The sequence below is a fragment of the Phyllostomus discolor genome, chromosome 3 (genome assembly GCF_004126475.2).
Source record: "Phyllostomus discolor isolate MPI-MPIP mPhyDis1 chromosome 3, mPhyDis1.pri.v3, whole genome shotgun sequence".
NCBI classification, from domain to species: Eukaryota; Metazoa; Chordata; class Mammalia; order Chiroptera; family Phyllostomidae; genus Phyllostomus; species Phyllostomus discolor.
In genome coordinates this window covers 72068088-72089233 of record NC_040905.2, presented here as the reverse complement: position 1 = coordinate 72089233, position 21146 = coordinate 72068088, and the positions used below count along the sequence as shown (strand labels likewise).

The window sequence follows — 21146 nt, the reverse complement described above, 5'->3', positions numbered from 1 at the left end:
TAAAATGAACTGTGAAACTTTAAATTTCAACAATAATGTTTTGTAGTATGTCAGCTTTAAGATAATTCCCAAGATCTTTAGGTAACCTTGGACTGTTATTAAATTGAGTTAATTAATAGGTAATTATTGAATAACAGGACAATTTCTAGGTAAATCAGAATGTTACAGAACAAACAAGGGGGGCCTGGGACGATATACTATTACTGAAAGAAAACCCCCAGGTCCGTTATGTCCACCGTCTATAGGAAAGATGTCTCCCAATGCCAGAGATTCGTGAAAAGGAAAGTAATGTTTATTTAATGCTATACAAACTTAAAGTAGTGACCTAATGTCTTCATCAAAATCCTAAAGTCCCTTAAAACACCCACAAACAGACACAGTCCTTCCTTCCCCCTTTGCCCAGTCCAGAGTTCCGTATTTCAGGAAAGGAAATAGAAGTCCGTGGTTCAGGCAGTCCCTGGTTATTCCCAGTACTCCGTGCTAGGCTGATAGGCCTCCCTCAGTTCCCGGCACCCTCAGCTGTGTCACCAGGATCTCTGCCAAAGCCGGGTGGTGGTTCCCCCTACTAATGCTGCGGGGGTCCCCACTTTGGCAAAGGCACGTGCTTCTCTCCCAATGGCTGCTGTGTCTGGGTTTAAATCCCCACTCCAATCTTCCTCTGCAGCCCCATTTCCAACTCCTCCCACACTTGGCCACACTTGCCCTCAATATGCTGTCCTTTCCAGCTTTACTGGGCTGCCATTGTGGGTCTGGGCAGGTGCGGCCCCATGTCATGGAGCCAATCTTCTCCAAGCTCCCACGCAGACGCTGTGACTCGGGGGGCCTGCCCCCCAGTCACATCTTGGGGGGGGTCCCTTTCCATCCCCCTGGCCCAGAGCATGGCCATAGCTTTTTAGCATATCTAAGTGACCAGCGGAAGGCTATAGGTATGCTAAATAACTATGCCATGGATTAGCTGCGTTCTTGCTCTGTGTGCCCCTTCCCCCAACTCACACCTGTGGGGGAAGGAGTGAAGACATTTTAATATCCCCTGGACACCTTGAGTTCTGGACCCCATTTCAAATGCCCATTTGGGGTCCCCCCTCTTGGCTGCACCCTGTAACAAGAATACTGAATCATTGATTATAAAGCAGAGCTTGAAATTTATCTACTTATCCTTTTATTTCTATGCTACAAAGAGTCTCTGTATTTGTTCATGTTAATAAATGTTTTCATTTTTGCCATTTTAATAAGGCACAAAAGAGATGTGCATTGCTATAGAAAGTTGTGTTACATGTTTTCACATGCTAGTTGCTCAAGTACTTGTGTATGAAACATAGTTCAACAACCCATACCCATTGGAAGCAAATAAAAGTCAGTTATTTTGTTAGAAGTCATGATTATTAGAGGTGGTTTAGATTATAACAGGAGCAAAAATGACAGAGAAATAAACTGTACATGTGCTTTGTTTGTTTTTTTTAGTAGTGTTTTTTTCCCCTAAAATAAAATTTAAAATTTGTTTCAATTCTCTGAACTACTTTACACTTAAAAATTGGAGGGGGGTGCTGCAAAGAGTTTTTGTTTGTGTGAAAGATATAAAAAAGCACTTATTTTTTAATAACTGAAAAAGAGCAATAGCATACAAACCCATTGCACATTAAAATAACATAACATTTTTGTAAAAAAAACCCCTGCATTTTCTAAAATCAAAAGTATGAGAATGGCTTTACATTTTGGAAAATCTTTGAAAGTCTGACTTACTACAAAATAGCTGGATTCTCATGTCTGTTTTTGCATTTAATCTGTTGTGATTGCCTCTGTACTGTACACTTGTGAGAGAACAAAAATGAGAAGGGAAAATAACATCTTAATATTATTATAAAAATAGTTTTTAGTTTGTGCATCTTTTGACAGAGTTTTAGGGACTCTACAGGTCCGAGACCACACTGCGTCCCTGCCATAAACTAAATGTTTATGTCCCACCAAATACATACATTGAAACCCAGTTCTCAATAGGATGGCATGGGGAAGTCAGGCTTTTTGGAGGTAATTAGGTAATAAGGACAGAGCTCTCAAAAGTGGGATTAGTGCTCTTGTAAAATAGATCTCAGAATGCTCCCTTTGTGGACATGTGAGAACACAGCTAGCATTAGCTGTCTATGAACCAAGAGGCAGGCCCTCACCACACACTGACTGCCTTGCAGAACACAAGAAATGAGTGCTTGTTGTTTAAGCTGCCTAGCCTATGGTATTTTGGTATGGCAGCCCAAATGAACTAAGATAGTCCCTAAGAAAATTGTTAGTTTATTCTAGATTATCAAATAGTATAAGGAAAAAGACTTGAAAGTGAATTTTATTTTCTTTGTTTTATAATACCTGAGTTTGAAAACAGTTTATAAAGTATGTTAAATTTTACCAAAGATTACTCAGTTTCAATGCTTACTTCCTTGGCTAACTGATTACTAACTTTCATTTATAATATGAAAAGTTCACCTTTTGCTTTCATGTTATCTGCCTGTGTAGCAGAGATTCTGTGGTTTATCAGAATAGTTTTGTGTGTGCTTTATGTTGATTTTATTATGTTCTTAATTATTTAAGAAAAAAAGAACAAAAGTCTTTTTTGAAGGAGCTAGGTTTCTTTAAATTCAAGTTACCTTTTATGTTTAATTTTAAAATCTTTTTTTGACACTTTGATTAAATAAGTAACCAAGTACTGTTTCTTAGTAACTTATTGATCCTACCTTAATTAAATGTTCAAATATACTCTGACAACTCTTGAAATTGCTTTCCTCAAACTTGAATCCCAAATTTAGAAAAAATAAAAATAAAAACTTCAAGATATCTTTTACACCTAAAAGTATTGATAAGACTTTCAAAAGGACCCCAGGGAAAAATCATAAAGATCTGTTTTTTCATGTTATAAAAAGAGATATTAGAAATAATCAGGTTTGTTTGAGATGCTCCTGTTGTGAGAGTTAGATGGGAAGAGCTGTCAGGCCAGCAGAGATTGTCGCTCATTCCTCACATGGGTTTGTATTGATAAATGTTGTCGAGGTAAGTTTTCAGAGGTTGTATGTGTTATGGGACCTCCCTAGAGCTTTGCCAGTGCCCTAGTTATCTACAATAGGTTTTTACTTTCATGAGAAATTGGATGAAAACTCATGAAATTATAATTCATTGCCCCCCAATAGAGAAATTTGCTTGCTTTCATTCTGATATTTTTGGTTGCAGTAATAAATGAACTATACAGCCTTTGAGTTTATGTAATCTACAGATAGTTTTTTTTTTTTTAATTTTTTGTTCTGATACTTGCCTCCTGAGGGCTCTAAGTTACAGCCCAGAGTTTGTTTCTTCAACAATTAGAGACAGTCCAGAGACTAGTGGGAAAGGACCACAGCAGGCATTTCATACTATCAGCATTTCAAAAGAACAGATTCTTGCTTAGGCTTCCGAGTTCATATCACTTAAATAACTTTCAGACCTTAGCAATGAACTGAGTCAGAATTTCCAAAACTTCATTTAGTCTAAAGACTGGTATCTTTATAAAAGCAGTGATGAGGGGAATTTTATTATGGTTATTTGTTTGGAATATTGTGGATGAGTTATTGTTCTATTTCTTGGATATACGAGAAAGCCATTTATCTTTCTTCTGAAGCATTTTAACCCACAGCAACTCAGTAGACTGCTTTTGTAAGCTGAAAGAGAACATTTTTACATGGTATTTGATTCCCACTGACTCCCCAAATTCACACACTTTTACTGTGTCTTTTTGCTTTTCATGACAATACAGTTACATGCATCCATTTAATAAGCATCTGCCTTTACACCAGGATATAACTGGACAAATTGCTTGGAATAGATAAATTGAGAATGATGCTTTTTAAACATCTATGACAGGTCATTCTATGGAAAACAGATATTGACTTTACATATGGAACCAATAGGTACTAGGCCCACCCAGGAAAACTGGCTTCCAGGGTCCCGAGCTTATAAATGATAAGTGGAATTTCATGTAGGCAAGCCAGGAAATGTAGCCAATTTTGAGGACCCCCCCAAAAAAAAGTGAAAGGAGGAGATCATCAAATTTATAGGTAATGCAGAAGAAATCTGGTGAAGAGGTTTTGCTACTTGATTCTTTACCTTCAGGATGGCAAATAACAGAAGCTTTTTAGATGCCAATCCAAGTTTCCTTACAAAATCTCCTCATCAGAACTTTATTTTGTGGTCTTAATGCTTAGCACTTAAGTCTGAATAGCAAACTCTAAGAAGCTTATGAAGCTGGTTGACACTTGTGCTCATAAGCTTTTCTCTAGGAGCCAGTAGTAAATATTTAAGGCTTTCAGCAGGGCCAGGTGAGGTGAGTAATATCTAGCAGTGCAATGCCAAGCCATATTGGCGCATGAAACAAAAGGAAAAATCAGTAACACTGATCCTGTCTTTGTTAAAAATTTTGACATTTTGGCCCTGTCCCAGTTGCTCAGTTGGTTGGAGCATCATCCCATACACCAAAAGGTTGTGGGCTCTGTCCCTGATCACAGCACCTACCCAGGTTGTGGGCTTGATCTGGGTTGAGCACTTACGGAGGCAGCTGATCAATGTTTCTCTCTCCCCTCCTCTCTTTCTAGAATCAATAGAAACATATCCTCAGGTGAGGATTTAAAAAAAATAAAAAATTTGACATTTTGTTCATTTTTTGCATTCTTTTTGATTTTTAAAAATATTACCTCAAAGTATTGTTCGTTCATTTTTTATTAATTAGTTTTTAGTTCCTCCTTAAATCTTGTGCAGGAGGCAGGTTGCCTCACCCTGGTCCTGGCTCTGTCTTGTGAGCCATATGTTCTGTGACGCCTTCCCAACTCTGCCATGGTAGTGATACAGCAGCCACAAACAGAATGTTAGTGAGTGAGCATAGCTATATTCCAATAAGTCTCTAATTGTGAAGATTGAAATTTGATTTTGTGCATTACAAAAAAATTATTCACCCTTTGATATTTTTGACCATGTAAAATTTAAGAAACATTCTTTTATTTTTTTATACTCATCACTAACATTTATTGATCATAAATAAAGTGAAGGACCTGGACTGTAATAAGAACCTATCACTTTTCCCTAGGATTTTTTTTTACTGTTGTTCAATTATACTTGTTCCCACTTTTCCCCCATGACTCTCCCCTGCCCTACCCACCCCCCCCCACCTCCCACTTTCAATCAGCTCACCGGAGGTACAAAAATGTGGTGAAGGGCTAAAATTTGTCCACAGGCTGCAGTTTGCGGATTCCTTCCTTTGCTTTACATATATATGTAAACAATCAGGCCAAACTTAATAAAACCAGCCATTTTTGTGTGTGTAAATAAGGGCAATCTTTGAAACTATTATTTGAAGGAAAGAAAACCATCAGGAAAATTTTTGACATACTTTATTTAACATGACAAAAGAAAAAATATTACTGGGTGTCCTATGATATGCTAGGTATTGTCTAAATCACTCTCTGTCATTATTTGTAACTTTCATTGCTGGTGAATAACTTTACCACTCTATTATTTGTCATAAACTGCTGGTAATACAAGTGAGTTTTGCTGGTGAAGATGCAATTGATTATTTTCCTATGAACTTTGACCTTTTTAAAAAATCTGTTAAATTCATTTCAGCACTCCTGATTGCCTTTTTTATGTCTTAATCTTCAGAATCTCTTTGAACTGGATTTTTATGCTTCTCTAGTTCCCTCAAAAATGGAGTTAAAACATTCTTGAACACATTTATTTATTTTTGTGTGTGTGCGGCATTTGTAATTTTATCTTTTAAAGGTATCCTTTAACAATGGGTTAAAGACAAACATAAGCTATTATTAAAAGTTTAGTTCCATACCCAGGGAAAGTGAGGATAGTTCTTAGATTATTCATTTAATATTTATTGATCACCAACTACAGGGCAGAGTGTTAGGGGCACAAACATGAATAAAGAAGACCAGTTCCTTCCTCTCAGAGTCCATGATCTAGTGAACCTCCTAGTCGTTCCTATTGATGCATCCATTGATTCACTCTCTCATGCTGTGAATACTTACTGAAGCCTCCTGTTAGCACTACAGCTCAGTCACATTTGGGCTGAATCAACTTCTCCAGTATGACCTTCATGTCCTACTGCCATGTTTAACAATGTGGCTGTGGGGAAGGTGTGTTATGCATTTCAAGGAACTTATGTTAATTAAAAATCTTTGTAACATCTCAGCCCTGGCTGGCATAGCTCAGTGGATTGAGCGTGGGCTGCGAACCAAAGTGTCATAGGTTCGATTCCCAGCCAGGGTACATGCCTGGGTTGCAGGCCATGACCCCCAGCAACCGCACATTGATGTTTCTCTCTCTTTCTCCCTCCCTTCCCTCTCTAAAAAGTAAATAAATAAAATCTTAAAAAAAAACCTTTGTAACATCTCTACAACTTTCTCAAATAGAAGAGGAAAAGATCCTACTTTCATAATTTCTTATTACTACAAGATTAGAAAAAAGTTACAAATGATTTTTAATTATTGTGTTGTATTGGGAACTTACTATATTATCCATGGATTGCATATATTTTTCCAATGATGCTGTTATGGCTGAGAATGTTTGTCAAAATTCTTTTCTGGACTTGTCTTCAAGTGTATTAGTGTACTACTGTGAATACCTCAGTGTAGATATTCACCCAGTGTAGATAGTTGACTCTTTTAGAAAGAGTCAAAGTGTTTTCGAAAAAATTTAGGTCTCAATGCAGAGATATGAGGCTGAGGATCAAAACTAATAAGGTTTAGATAGCTTCCTTCCTACCTTGACTCTTTTACCCCAAGAAAAGTGGAAATTATCCAAAAGTCATGTCGCACTTTAAAGTACATAAAATATTAACTAAATATGGGGTACTAAATGAAATTTCCACTTAGGTTGTTCTAATTCCTGCTCCCCCACTTAATTTACCAGTGGGCACCACTATTAATAAACATGGGTACAAATATTAACAAGTCACACTATCAGCAATATGATATATATAAACACTGAATTATTTAGGAGTTTCTATAGATAAATCTATATAAGAATTATACATATACTTTATAAACCTGAATCATGTGATATGTATTTGCCTATAATTTTCCTTGTCCTCATAACCCTCATGGGCATTCAGTAAATAATAAAGGTGGTATTTTAGACCAGAGTGTTTTCATTGCACCTACAAGACATTATCTGGTAAGTGCAGCTCATGCCTACAGACTTTCTCCTAGTTTCAGTAATGACTGGAATTTCTCACATCTCCCTCCCATCTCTGTTGCAAATACCATGATATTTTGCCTTAAATACTTCAGTTTGCATCTCCTGACAGCAACAATAAAAAGACAGTTTTCTATACAATCATAGTATTATTTTAACTCCTAAGAAAATTAAAATACTTATATAATGGCATCCAATATCAAGTTCATATACAAATATCCCCACTTGTACACAAGCAATTTTCTTGTCAAATTACTTAAAAACAGAATCCATTCTAGGTTCATACATTTCATTTGGTATTTTTGTTTCTTCAATCTTTTTAGATCTAGTTTAGATATTCTACTTTTGTTTTCATTACATGTAATTTTTGAAGAGTCTGTGTTAGGTGTTTCATAAATTATTGTCCTCCTTTCTCCTAAAGTAAGGTTTATAGAGGTGTAATTTATGCAGTGTAAAATTCATCCTTGTTAGTGTGTAATTCCATGAGTTTTGACAATTACACTTAGTCATGTAACCACCACCACAATCAGGGTATAGAATACTTCTCTCTTAAATTTTCGTTCTGCCTTTTTTTGGTTAACCCCTTCCTACACTGCTAAATCCTGGCAACCATTGTTTTATTTTCTGTCCCTACTGTGTAACTGGGTGTAGGTCAAGGGTTCCCTGAAAATAGGAGAAAATCCCCATATCTTTGGTTGGGGGAAGGCAGAAGTGGATGATACATTTAGGATACTTTGGATAACAACGACAAGCTAATATCTGTGCCTTTCTTGAATGGAGAGGACTGTGGCCCAGAGCAGAAGGTGTATGTGACTTTAAGAGCATATAGTGACACAGCCAGGGGAGGCAGATGCCCACCCTGAATGTCTGTGTGTCATGAGGAACTCTGGCCCTGATAAAGATGGCAGCCAAAAGAAGAAAAAAGATACAAGTCAACTGGCAAAAGTGACACATCATAGGAGGGGCCCGATATGAGGTCACATAGGAAGGTCTGGGTTGAGCATTTAAAATGAGGGAAGGCTGAGAGGGAAGGGGTGCAGTTTGCTATGAGGTCTGGTATGTAAGGAGATGCCAATTGGTTTGGAGTAGAAGAAGCCATGCGGGCTGAGAGGGAGAAAGCAGCCATGTGATCTTAAGGGGTAAGAGGAGAGAGCTGATGGAGCGGTGCATGGACCTGCTTGACAAGGCATGGATTCATGGGAGATGACTGGAGCTGAACAGTGACCTGGAGTGCTGAACTGCAGATTTCTGCTTCTCTGAAGGACCTACAGAGAAATCATTCTCTTGGGGCCTGTGCCTCCCAGGACTCCACCATAATCCAATGTAACATGGCACATGTTTCCCTGTACTATTACACGGAGGCCAAGAACAACGTATCCCAGATCCTGAAGGAGAGAACTGCTGCAAGAGGATGGAGACTCTGAAACCCATGAGTACACATTCCAAAGAGCATGGAGAAGGATATGGGGAACTTCCAGGCATGGTTTTAGCTTAGAGCCTTTTTGGGAGCAAGGGAAGTGCTGGGTCTCCTGAAATAGCAGGGCTCTGAGCAGGAGTGCCCTTAGCCCCCCCGAGGTTGGAATCCTGTGAATAAAAACCTTTTCCTTTAACACTCATTATTGGGTCATTTATCAAGGTACCACGTGGGTGAGTTTCAGTTTGCCCTGTTACAAGTTTTGCCTTTTTGGGAAAGTCATGCAAAAGGAATCATACAATATGTATCATTTTGATTCTGATTTTTGAGTCTGAAAACATGTGGCCATAATGTGTTAACATAATCTGTTAAAGATTTAATCAATGTGTGGATACCATAATTTATTCATTTGCCAGTGGAAAAATTAGTGGTGTGCATGGTTTGACAATTATAGATAAAGTTGCTATAAATATTTGCATACAGACTTTTGTGTAAATGTACGTTTTCATTTCTTTTTAGTAAACACCTAGGACTGAGATTGCTGGATCATATGGTAACCATGTTTTAATTGACCACATGTTGTCCTCAGCAGCTGTACCAGTTTGCATTCCCACCATCAGTATATGAGAACATTGATTGTTCCACATCCCTGCCAACACTTGCTATGCCATTTAAAAATATTTTAGCCATTCTAGTAAGTGTGTAATGGTATCTTATGAGTTTAATTTGAATTCCCTTAATGAAAAATAATGTTGAGTTGTTTGTTTTTGAAGGGTAGAAACAGATAGTTTCTGGACTGAATGCCATTAGAAAGATCCTACCCCCAAAACATTAAAGTCATTTCTCAATTTCCCCCTCCTTTCAAGCTTTCTTTTGGCTGAGATCATAAACAAAGCCCCAGCCCCTGCCTCAGTCTAGTCAGAATACTGGCAGAATTCCAATCCTAAATTTTTTTACTTGTTTGTGTGGATTACAGTTTCTCTACCAAAGGAAGAGAATAAGCTAGAAGTTAGGAATTGTTTGGCATTTTTTGAAAATTATTTTCAATTGTAGCAAACGCAAGGCCAAGCTTTAGTGCTCTCTCTGTCTCTCACTGTCTCTCTTTCACACACACATATGCTTCACTAATGGCTTCCCAGAAAATGTATACCATACTCATATTTTTTTTAGAAATTATTATTTCCCCATTAGCCTACACTTCAAAGTTTCTGTTCAAAGCAATCATTCTCCAACTGGATATTAGCAAATATTCCCTAATGTGCCTGGAAAGGATTATTAATTTTCTTCATAGATTATTCTTCAAAACTATATAAGAAGAGACTGTGAAGCATATCTTAATATTGGGGAGTATAGTTTGGAATCGAAAGGCACAGTAAGAAATAAGACATTTCAGGGGTGAGGGGAAGCTGGTTGGTAATGAAAATAGATGAAACAGCATGAAATAGGCAATATAATTTAAAGTAGGTTTTAAGGTTAATTTCCCTTAGAATTAAATTTCCTGTTGAAATAACAAATTTTTTTGTAGCTCTTCACAGGTTCTTGTCTGTTTCCAATGCCTAGGTGCTCCACATATCTTTCTAGTGAAGATTCTGACACACTTTAGTTCTGTTAAGACATCTAAAGTAAATTTTCTCCTTTCATTATATATATGTATATGTATATGTATATGTGGATGTTATTTATCCTTTCATGGCTGACATGGGAAACAACTATATTAATTTGAGAAAAAGAGTCCCTCTAGACCCACAGCACATGAAAATGGCACTTATCACTGTCTGCAGTTGTGTGACCTGATGGCAAGTCAGCAGTGAACACCTTCAATTTATAGCCCAATAAAGATTCAAATTATTCAAATTAGACCTGATTCATTAATGTTTAGGGATATTAATTTTTTAAATATATTTTATTGATTATGCTATTACAGTTGTCCCATTTCCCCCTTCTCTCCCCTCCACCCTGTACCCCCTCTCCCACCCACATTCCCCCCCTTTAGTTCATGTCCATATGTCATACTTATGAGTTCTTTAGCTTCTACATTTCCCGTACTATTCTTGCTCTCCCCTATCTATTTTCAACCTACATTCTATGGTACTTATTCTCTATACCTTTTCCCCCCTCTCTCCTCCTCCCACCCTCCTGTTGCTAACCCTCCATGTGCCCCCCATTTCTGTGGTTCTGTTCCTATTCTAATTGTTTACTTAGTTTCTTTTGGTTTTGCTTTAGGTGTGGTTGTTATTAATTGTGAGTTTGCTGTCCTTTTACTATACATGCCTTTTCTTTATCTTTTCTTAGATAAGTCCCTTTAGCATTTCATAAAATAAGGGCTTGGTGATGATGAACTCCTTTAACTTGACCTTATCTGAGAAGCACTTTATCTGCCCTTCCATTCTAAATGAGAGCTTTGCTGGATAGAGCAATCTGGGATGTAGGTCCTTGTCTTTCATGACTTGGAATATTTCTTTCCAGCCCCTTCTTGCCTGTAAGGTCTCTTTGGAGAAATCAGCTGACAGTCTGATGGGAACTCCTTTGTAGGTGACTGTCCCCTTATCTCTTGCTGCTTCTAGGATTCTCTCCTTCGTTTTTACCTTGGCTAATGTAATTATGATGTGCCTTGGTGTGTTTCTTCTTGGGTCCAACTTCTTTGGGGCTCTCTGAGCTTCTTGGATTTCTTGGAAGGCTGTTCCCTTTGCCAGATTGGCGAAGTTCTCCTTTATTATTTGTTCAAATACGTGCTCAATTTGTTGCTTTTCCCCTTCCGATTCTGGTACCCCTATAATTCGGATGTTGGAACGTTTAAAGGTGTCCTGGATGCTCTTAAGCTTTTCCTATATTTTTTGAATTCTTATTTCATCATGCTTTCCTGTTTGGTTGATTCTATCTTCCTTCTGGTCCACTGTATTGTTTTGAGACTCAGATTTCTTCCTTTCACTGTTGGCTCTCCTCCGTGTATCCTCCTGTATCTCTTTTATGGTAACCTGCATCTTTTCATCTAATATGCACCCAAAAATCAATCAATTCTGTGAGCTTTCTGATCACCAGTGTTTAGAACTGTGCATCTGATAGATTGGCTATTTCTTGGTCTCTCAAAAGGATGAGTCCTGGGGGACTGATCTGTTCTGTTGGAAACATATCTTTCCCTGTCTCTCCTTTTTTTTTTCTTTTTTTTTTTTCCCCTGGTCTGGTTGCTCTTGTTACGGTGGGGGGCGGAGCCTTAGGTGTTCACTGGGGCTGGGCACCCCAGTCGCTAGGTTGTGACGTTATATGTGGGGGCGGGGGCGGGAGCGGGGACAGGAGGGAACAATGGCGGTAGTTCCGTTCTCCTGGGCTTTCTCTGGGATCCTGGGCTGTGAGCTCCGCTCTGGTCCACAATCGCTGCCTCACTGGGTCCGCCAGCCTCAGCTTGCGTACTCAAGGATCACCGCTGCGTTCTTGCGCCCCGGATGGCTGTCACGCCAATTTCACGCCAAATTTCCCCCGACCTCTGCACGCCGCCGACCTGTGCCAACCCTGCGCCTGCCTGGCTCGTCCTCTCCTACCAGTCTGGACGTACAGGTCTACTTCAACTTCTTGGCTGTCTGACTTCCATTCAGACAAATCCTCTGTCAGTTCTGGTGTTATTCAGTCTGTAACTTATTGTTGTTCTAATCTTGGTTGTGTGAGGAGGTACGGTGCGTCCACCTATTACTCCATCTTGCCGGAGGTCTCCGGGATATTAATTTTTTAAAATTTTATTTATTTATTTTTAGAGAGGGGAGAGAGAGAGAGAGAGAGAGAGAGAGAAAGAAACATCAATGTGTGATCAATGTGTGGTTGCTGGGGGTCATGGCCTGCAACCCAGGCATGTACCCTGACTGGGAATCAAACCTGCAACACTTTGGTTCGCAGCCCGCCCTCAGTCCACTGAACTACGCCAGCCAGGGCTGGGATATTAATTTTTACAAGTGCAGAAAAAATAGGTGGAAATACTATATTGATTTGTCAATGGGAATCTTTGGCAAACCAGTGGAATTGGGAGGAAGCCCAAGACACACACACACACACACACACACACTCTTCCAAAATAAAGCTGAGATGAATCTATAAGACAGGGGTGAAAGGAAAAGAAGCCACAAAGGATGGCATGCTTCCTACAACAGTGGTTCTCAGGCTTTTTGAATCAATTCCCCCAGATGGGGCAAAAAACCCTAAGACTCACATTGTACTTATTCCCATATTTCAGGTGGGAGTGGGAGAGGGGACTCTCAATGACAAGTGGTGTTGGACAACCAAACATTTATGTCTGCTTTGACAACTGGGTTTTAGGCAATATTAATTTTAATCCTGTACTTTTACCTTAACATGTAGTTGGGGGGAATAATGGACTTCAAAGAGGGTTGCATTGGCTTCACTGCATACTGTAGGCATAAGTGAACAAACACACAACAAACTGAATTAAAAATGATTTACAAAAAGTGAAAAGCAAGTAAAACAACTGAAACCCAAAGATACTCATGGTAATACAGCTGATAAAATGATAAAGTATCCTTCCAGAAAGTCGAGGGAATTTATGCAATTTATGAAGTTGAAGAGAACAGATTCCCAAATTATTTCTTCCATTTCTTTCACACTTAGATACGACTCTAACTTTGTATTTTTAGAGATAAAAATAACTTAAAAATTACTTTATTATCCCTTTCTATAGTCAAGAAGGATTATCTACTCTCGGAGTAGTGACAGATAACAGTGTGTGATCACTTGGCTGAGGAGGCAACAGAGGACAGAAGTCTCCTAATCCAGGGATTAGTAAAAGGCAACAGCATCGGAGGAGAGGTGAGAGTTATGCCTGTGTCAGCACCTTCCTCCTGTCCTGACTCTGTCCCAGGAGGGCTTACACATGGAACTTAAATGGTTCTTTGAATTCATCCAGTTTGTGAATCCTGGTTGTAATTGTTTTATCTCTAGAATGGGAGGTAAAAACCATTTTCTACAGGGAACATGTCAGGAAGGGGCAGACTGCTACTAGTAATCAGACTTGGCAGCGGAGCAAATAAATCTGGAGCATCAACATTTAGCTATTTACTGATGCCACAAATTTGTCAATATGTAGAATTGCAGCTCACCATTTAAGTCACTAAAAGTAATTTTAGTTATCTGGTCTTTCAATGTTTATAGTGAGTAAATAACTCTTTTAGAATTATATAATAAGAAACCCAACTGTTATTAAACTAAGGAGGAAAAACATGAAATTGGTTAGGGAGACACATGTAACTTAATTCTTTTTTTCTAAAGGCCCTACTTTACCAGTTGAAAACAAGAGAACATCAGTTATAATACAGGATATAGCTGGACACAGAATTGAAGAAATATAAATGGTAAAACATGTTTCATTTTATTAAGTTCATTTAAGTACAGAAAAGATAAATACATGAGTCTTAAGCAAAAAAAGTTAAATAAACACTTACCTTGACTTCAATTACCCAATTTTACCCCTTTGCCTACTCCATGCGGTACTCCCCTTCTCTCTAGCAATCCTCTGCCTAAGTTCACATTCATGGGTCATGCATGTAAGTTCTTTGGTTACTCCAGTTCCTATACTGTTCTTAACATTCCCCTGTCTATTCTGTTTTTTTTTTTAAATATTTAACTTATTTATTTAGAGAGAGGGGGAGGGAGAGAAAGAGAGGGAGAGAAACATCAATGTGTGGTTGCCTCTATTGTGGACCCTACTGGGGACCTGGCCTGCAACCCAGGCATGTGCCCTGACTGGGAATTGAACTGGTGACCCTTTGGTTTGCAGCCCGTGCTCAATCCACTGAGCTACACCAGCCAGGGTGCCCTGTCTATTCATTACCTACCAATAGATACTTCTTAATCCCTGCACCCTTTCCTATTCTCCCCCTTCCCCCTCCCAAATGATAACCCTTGAATATGATTCTGTTTCTGTTCTGTATGCTTGCTTAGTTTGTTTTTTAGATTCAATGATTGATAGCTGTGAATATGTTGCCATTTTAATGTTCATAGTTTTAATCTTCTTTTCATAAAATAAGTCCCTTTAATGTTTCACATAATAATGGTTTGGTGATGATGAACTCCTTTAGCATTACCTTGTCTGGGAAGCACTTTATCTGCTTTTCAGTTCTAAATGATGGCTTTGCTGGATAGGGTAATCTAGGTTGAAGATCCTTGCTTTTCATCATTGGAGTACTTCTTGCTAGTTCTTCTAGCCTGTGAAGTTTCTTTTGAGAAGTCAGTTGACAGTCTTATGGGGATTCCTTTGTAGGTAACTCTCTGCTTTTCTTTTGCTGCTTTTAAGATTCTCTTTAACTCTTGGTATTTTAATTATGCTGTGTGTTGGTGTGGTCCTCTCTGGGTAAATCTTGTTTGGGACTTTCTGTGCTTTCTGGACATCTATGTCTATTTCCTTCACCAAATTAGGAAAGTTTTCTTTCATTATTTTTTCAAATAAGTTTTCAATTTCTTGGTCTTTGCTTCCTCCTTCTAGTGCCCCTATGATTTGAAGGTTGGTACTTTTGAAGTTGTTGCAGAGGCTCCTTAGTCCACTCTCATTTTTTACAATTTTTTCTTCTTGCTGTTCTGATTGAATGCTTTTTAATTCTTTATGTTCCAATCATTGATTTCATTCTTGGCTTCATCCACTCCACTGTTGATTCCCTGTAGATTTTTTTCTTTATATTGCTTAGTGTAATCTTCATTTCTGCCCAGGTCTTTTTTATGCTGTTTCAGTACCTAATGATTTCTTTGAGCATCCTGGTAAGCAGTGTTTTGAACTCTGCATCTGATAGGTTGCTTATCTCTATTTCATTTAGTTCTTTTCTGGAGTTTTATTCTGTTCTTTTATGTGGGCCCCATTTCTCTTTCTCCTCATTTTGGCAGCCTCCTTGTGTCTGTTTCCATGTGTTAGGTGGAGCTGCTCTGCTCCCGTCTTAGAAGTGTGGCCCATTGTAGAAAAGTATACCCATAAATTGGATGGAATGGAGCCTTAGTTAATCACCATGGTGGGGCAACCCAGGTAAACCAGGTTGATGGATTCTGATACAGTGTTGCTGCTCTGTTACTCTTTGTGTATGTGTGGCGGGTTGGGGGGAGGGGCTCAGAGAAGGGACAATGGCTGCTGCCTGGCCACTGGAGTTTTGTCCCGGGAGGAAGCTGTCCCTTGGCATTCGCCCTATGCCAGTCACTTCAGTTTCTCCCCATATGCCACTGGTGCCCTTCGAGCTGCTGCCCAGGTGTTAGAGCCCAGAGGGAGAGGCTATGTAAGTTGTAAGTCTTTCAGGCCCCTTAAGATGAGACACCTGAGAATCCTGCAGTTTCTTCTACCATCCCAACCTCCACTGATTTTTACAGCCAAAAGTTATGGGGTCTTACCTTCCTGGCACTGGAACCCTGGGTTGGGTGGTCTAGTGTGGGGCTGGGATCCCTTGCTCCTAAGGAATCCCTCCCAATTTTTATCCACTACATGTGACTCTGGGACTGACTGTCCTGTGTCTCTGCCCCTCCCACCCCTCTGGGTGAATGTGACATTTTTAATTTCTTGGCTGTGGGACTTCCATACAGCTCAATTTTCTGACAATTCTGGGTGGCCTGTTTTGTAATCTAGTTGTATTTTTGCTGTGGTTGTGCAAGGAGGTGAACCATACTTATCAACACCCACATCCTGACCAGAATTCCCCAATTAATTTATATAAAAGTAGGAGAACAATGAATTCTGTGATTAACCTCTGGTTAACTGTTTCCTCTCATAAGCTTAAATTAATCTTTGAAAAGTTTTGAATAATAGATGATTTTGCCCTCTCCTACTAAACTACCAGTCCTGGGTTCTATAGGACTGTGTTTGGTGGTTGAACACATTTTCTATTCTCACAAAAACAAATTATCACAAATGTAGTGATTTAAAACATCTACTTTATAGTTCACAGAACTTACTTCCTAGTTATGTATCTCAGACGTCCTGGCACAGGCTCATTTGGATTCTCTGCTCAGGTCTCACAAGGCTGAAATCAAGGTGTTAGCAGGACAATGCCTCGCTTTTTTTAGTTCAGGCTTGTCTTCCAAGTTTATGTATTGTATTTGTTGGCAGAATTCAGAATTCTGTAGGATTGACAGCCAGACTTTTGCTGGCCACCAGCCAGGGGCTATTGAGTTCCAGCCCACCTGCCATATCTTGCCACATATTCCTGGCCCCAACACTTCAAGGCCAAACAGTAAAGCACCCACTGCTTTGAATCTCCCTGACTTCTCAACGTTTTTTAAAGAGCTCCCTTGATTACATTAGGCCCACCCAGGATAATCTCCCTTTAAAATGCAGCTGGAAAAGTACTTACTGGTACTGGTGATTCTCAAGTAAGCAAGGTAGGGGCTGACTCTGATGGAAGAGATAATCAAATACTGAAACACTACAACTGCAGACCATGGTAGCTGCTGTGAAGGGAATGAACTGGGTGGTGTGACAGAATAACTACAGAAGAGCTCTTGTGACAGGAGGTGCTATCTGAGCTGAAACCTAGAAGATGAGCATGAATCAGTCATGAGAAGAGTGGAGGGAAGAACAGTCCAGGCAATAGTTGAATTTTTTAATATTATGCCTGAAACAAACTATTTAAGAGTACAAATTATCCTCCCGAAGGGAAATTTCTGAAAACCTGTTGTTTTCTCTGTTATCTTTGACTTTGAGTATTTCAATACACACAATTAAAGGAGGAATTAAATGTATTGAACACCTGGGGTGTTGCATGCTTTCTGGATGCATAAAACAATGTCTTCTGCCCCTCTGTTCTTTTCGGCTATCCGACTATCCACTATACCTACCAGTCAGTGTGATCAACAGCATGTTCACTGTGTTCTGCCTCCATCATGGGTGCCACAGGAGGTTTTAGCTATTTACAACAATCATCACCCATCTGCAGGCATTAAAGTCCTTTATACATGGGTCTCATTTATATGCAAAAGTGAATTTCAAAGTAAATATATTCTATGTTGGCAAAGAAGGAAAAGTCTTTCATGTTAAACTGTGTGCAACATTTTAAATTTATATACTGGCTTTCAATGTGAATCTATGTCATAACAAAGGTTTACTCCAGGTTTGAATTGTATTCAAATATGAAAATAAGTCATTAATGTGGGTTTCTTCATTTCCTTCCTATCCATCATCCCCTTCTATCTAATTCGTGTCATTAAATTCTGAAAACTCCATGTAAGAAATATTTTTCAGTTCTACCCCTACTTCATCATCCCCACCATGGTTGCCTTAGTTCGTGCTTTTAAGACCTCTGCATCAACCCTTTGAACAATCTTACTAGTCTTCCTGCTACAAGTGTCTTCCCACTCTAGTTCCTCTTCCACACAGCTGTAGATTATGTTCCTAAAAACTGAACAAAGTCTGTGTCCTCATGAAGCTTACATTCTACTGGAAAAGACTGAAAATTAAAAAAATAAAGACAAAATAAATGTGTAATGAGGCATAAAGAAAATAAAAACAGGGTAAGAGGAAGGAGTAAAGGAAGAAGTCATTTTAGTTTATTGAGATATAATTGATATACAGCACTGCATAAGTTTAAAGTGTACAGCATAAGGGGGTAGTAGTTTGATAAGGTGGTAACATTTGATTATAAAAAAATGTGAGCGCCTTTCAGTCAAAAACCAGAGGGAACACATTCATTGTCAAACCAAGTTGGGTTTATTGACTTGTCACAAGGAAGCAGATAACACACCATGAGGAACTGTGGAGGGTCTCAGTAAGAAGGTGTTGTAAAAAAAACTAACATTATAATGTATGTCAAGCATAATTAAAAGATAAAAAATGATTAAAAATGATATTATAGGATTGGACTTGTGTTAGGTGATTTGGGGAAGGTCAAGGCTTTGATCTGAAATGGATGCTGCTGGGAAGCAGAGGTAATTCTACGACTGGATATTTTAATAATTGTTATCTAGGGGGATCCTCGTCTGGCATTGTGGGGAAACACCAACAGTTTTGCCCACCATGTTCTTCTCCATAGCACCCCGGGGCCAGGGCGGCTGGCCTCACCACCCAGTGGGGAAGACATAAGGAATTTACATAAGACAGCTGTGCAAAATGGAGCTGGAGGAGCCTTATTTGAGATACTCCTGAAAATAACCCAGATACTCCATTTGATTTCACACCAGAAAACTATAAGAGAACAGAAGCAATTCTAAAAAACTACCCAGAAGGGCATAAAGCAGCAGCTGTGCTTCCAGTCCTGGATTCAGCCCAAAGACAGAATGGATGGCTGCCCATCTCTGCTATGAACAAGGCTGCAGGAATTTTACAAGTACCTCCAATCAGAGTCTATGAAGGAGTAACTTTTCATACAATATATAATTGGAAGTCAGTTGGAAAGTATCACGTTCAGGTCTGCACTACTACACATTGTATGCTTTGAAACTCTGACAGCATACTGGAGGCCATTCAGTAAAAGCTTGGAATAAAGGTTGGGGAGACTACACCTGACAAACTTTTCAGTTATAGAGGTGGAATGTTTAGGGGCCTGTGAAAATGCACCAATGGTTCAAATAAATGACAACTATTATGAAGATCTGACACCTAAAGATATTGAAATTATTGATGAGCTCAAGGCTGGCAAAATTCCAAAGCCTGGGCCAAGGAGAGGACACTTTTCTTATGAGCCAGCTGGGGGTCTCACCTCTTTGACTGAACCACCCAAAGGACCTGGCTTTGGTGTGGAAGCAGGCTTTTAATTTATATTCAAGTGTAAATATGTCACTGGAGAAATAAACTATGAATCTCCTAAAAATAATAATAATTGTTATGTACAAGGAAAAAAGAATGAATCAAAGATAAGGTTGTAATTGGTCAAGAAATAGAAGTCACTTTATATTTGTTAAAATGTTTGGTCATTTTGGTGGTTTGCAGAATGCTCTTGTATTTGCTGTGGTTGGTCATGATTATGAAGGGTCTTATTTTTGTCTTGTCTGTCATGATCACAGGGTGATCATGTCTGATGTTGATGTTTTGTGAAATTATGTTCAATAGAACACTCCGACCTATCTGAGGACAGTGACACCACATCCTACTTAATAGTTCCAGCCAGACCAGCTCCCACTTCAGGCAGCTTTTCTTTTAGTAACAAAGCCATCAAGTGCTACTATTACCTCTAAATAGCAATGTATAACTCTTACTTGTAATTGTTTCCTGAATATTTAGAATATCATCAGAATTGTTATTTAGGGTATTGAATTCTAATACTCATTACAGCTCTGGTGACAACAGTAGTAGTTTACTACATCATTACTGTAATATATAAGACACATATGTAAGATGCTACACGTTGTGGTGAAGAGAAAAACAGCCACCTGCATGTGGCTGAAAGGCTCTGGAACTAGAAGTTAAGAATTAGTGCTGTGAATTTCGGAAACCACTTCAAAAGTCTTCAAGTCACTTGCCTCATCTCTGAAACAAGAATTTAGATTACATGTGTAGTTTTTGAAAGGTTTACATGGTGTCAGGGTGTCTGTGCAGTAATCACACAGGGAGATCAATAAAATTACGTAGAGACTCTAGGGCCTCCAATTGCAGATAGTCTGATTCAGCCTATCAGAGATAGGCTGAAGATTCATTCTTGTTTTTGAGATTCATTCTTGTTTTTTTGTTTTCTTTTTAAAAAATTACTTAGCAATAGTTCATCGAATAAGTATACCTGCTTATTTATGTTTTCTCTGCTGATGGACATCTGGGCTGCTTCTATATTTTGGTGATCATGAATAAAGGTGCTATAAACATTGTTGTGTAAGTCTTTCCATGAATATATACTTTTATTTTTCTCAGATCAACACCTGTGAGATCACTAAGTCATTGTGTATTTAACTTACATGAAACTAATGGGTCTGCAATTTTGACGTAGTGAAAGTAAATAAAAAGCTTAGAATCCCTCTCCTTTTGTTCAAAGTGCAGTCTGGTAGAGATGGCAAAGGATCTTTTATAGGGCCTCAGGCAATCCTGGTCGCTCCTAACCTCCCGTCCTCAAGAATCAAGCTTTGGGGCCCCAGAATATACCTGTACAGCCAGAGGAATGAAAACTGTGTGGATAATATATATATAGGTAAATGTAGTTTGGGCAATGCATTTGATAGTAACAGGTACCTAAAACCCTTTCATAAATCTTTGCCTCTAGGTTTCTTGGACTTCCATCTCACCGTGGTCAAGCTCAGAAAGGGAGCTCCCTGAATACTGGTAGGCCTAAAATAAAAGTCATTCTTAAGAAAGAGGCAATTATTAGCAAAGGTTTGATAACACATTTGGGTGAAGAATAGGTGAGGCTGGCCACTATGGTGGTTAAGATTACACAGGCTCAAACAATGGTCTCTAAGGGGATGGGCCTTGAATTTTGCTTCCTCAACTAGTTCTCTCAAGTTATCCTCAGTGGCTTTTAAAAACTCCTGCCATCGTCCTTCCACCCTTCATCAGGTAACCAGGCTCCACTTAAAAGAAAGAGACCATTTGAAGAAACCCTTTCCTTTCTCTCCCCTCTCCTTTCCTTTCCAGAAA

General features: G+C 39.0%; 1 pseudogene; it reads left to right on the top strand.

Annotated features, from left to right (window-relative positions):
* The window catches only part of LOC114495665, a 105125-nt pseudogene extending 85773 nt beyond the window's left edge, over positions 1-19352 (top strand).
* The last annotated feature ends 1794 nt before the right edge of the window (positions 19353-21146 follow it).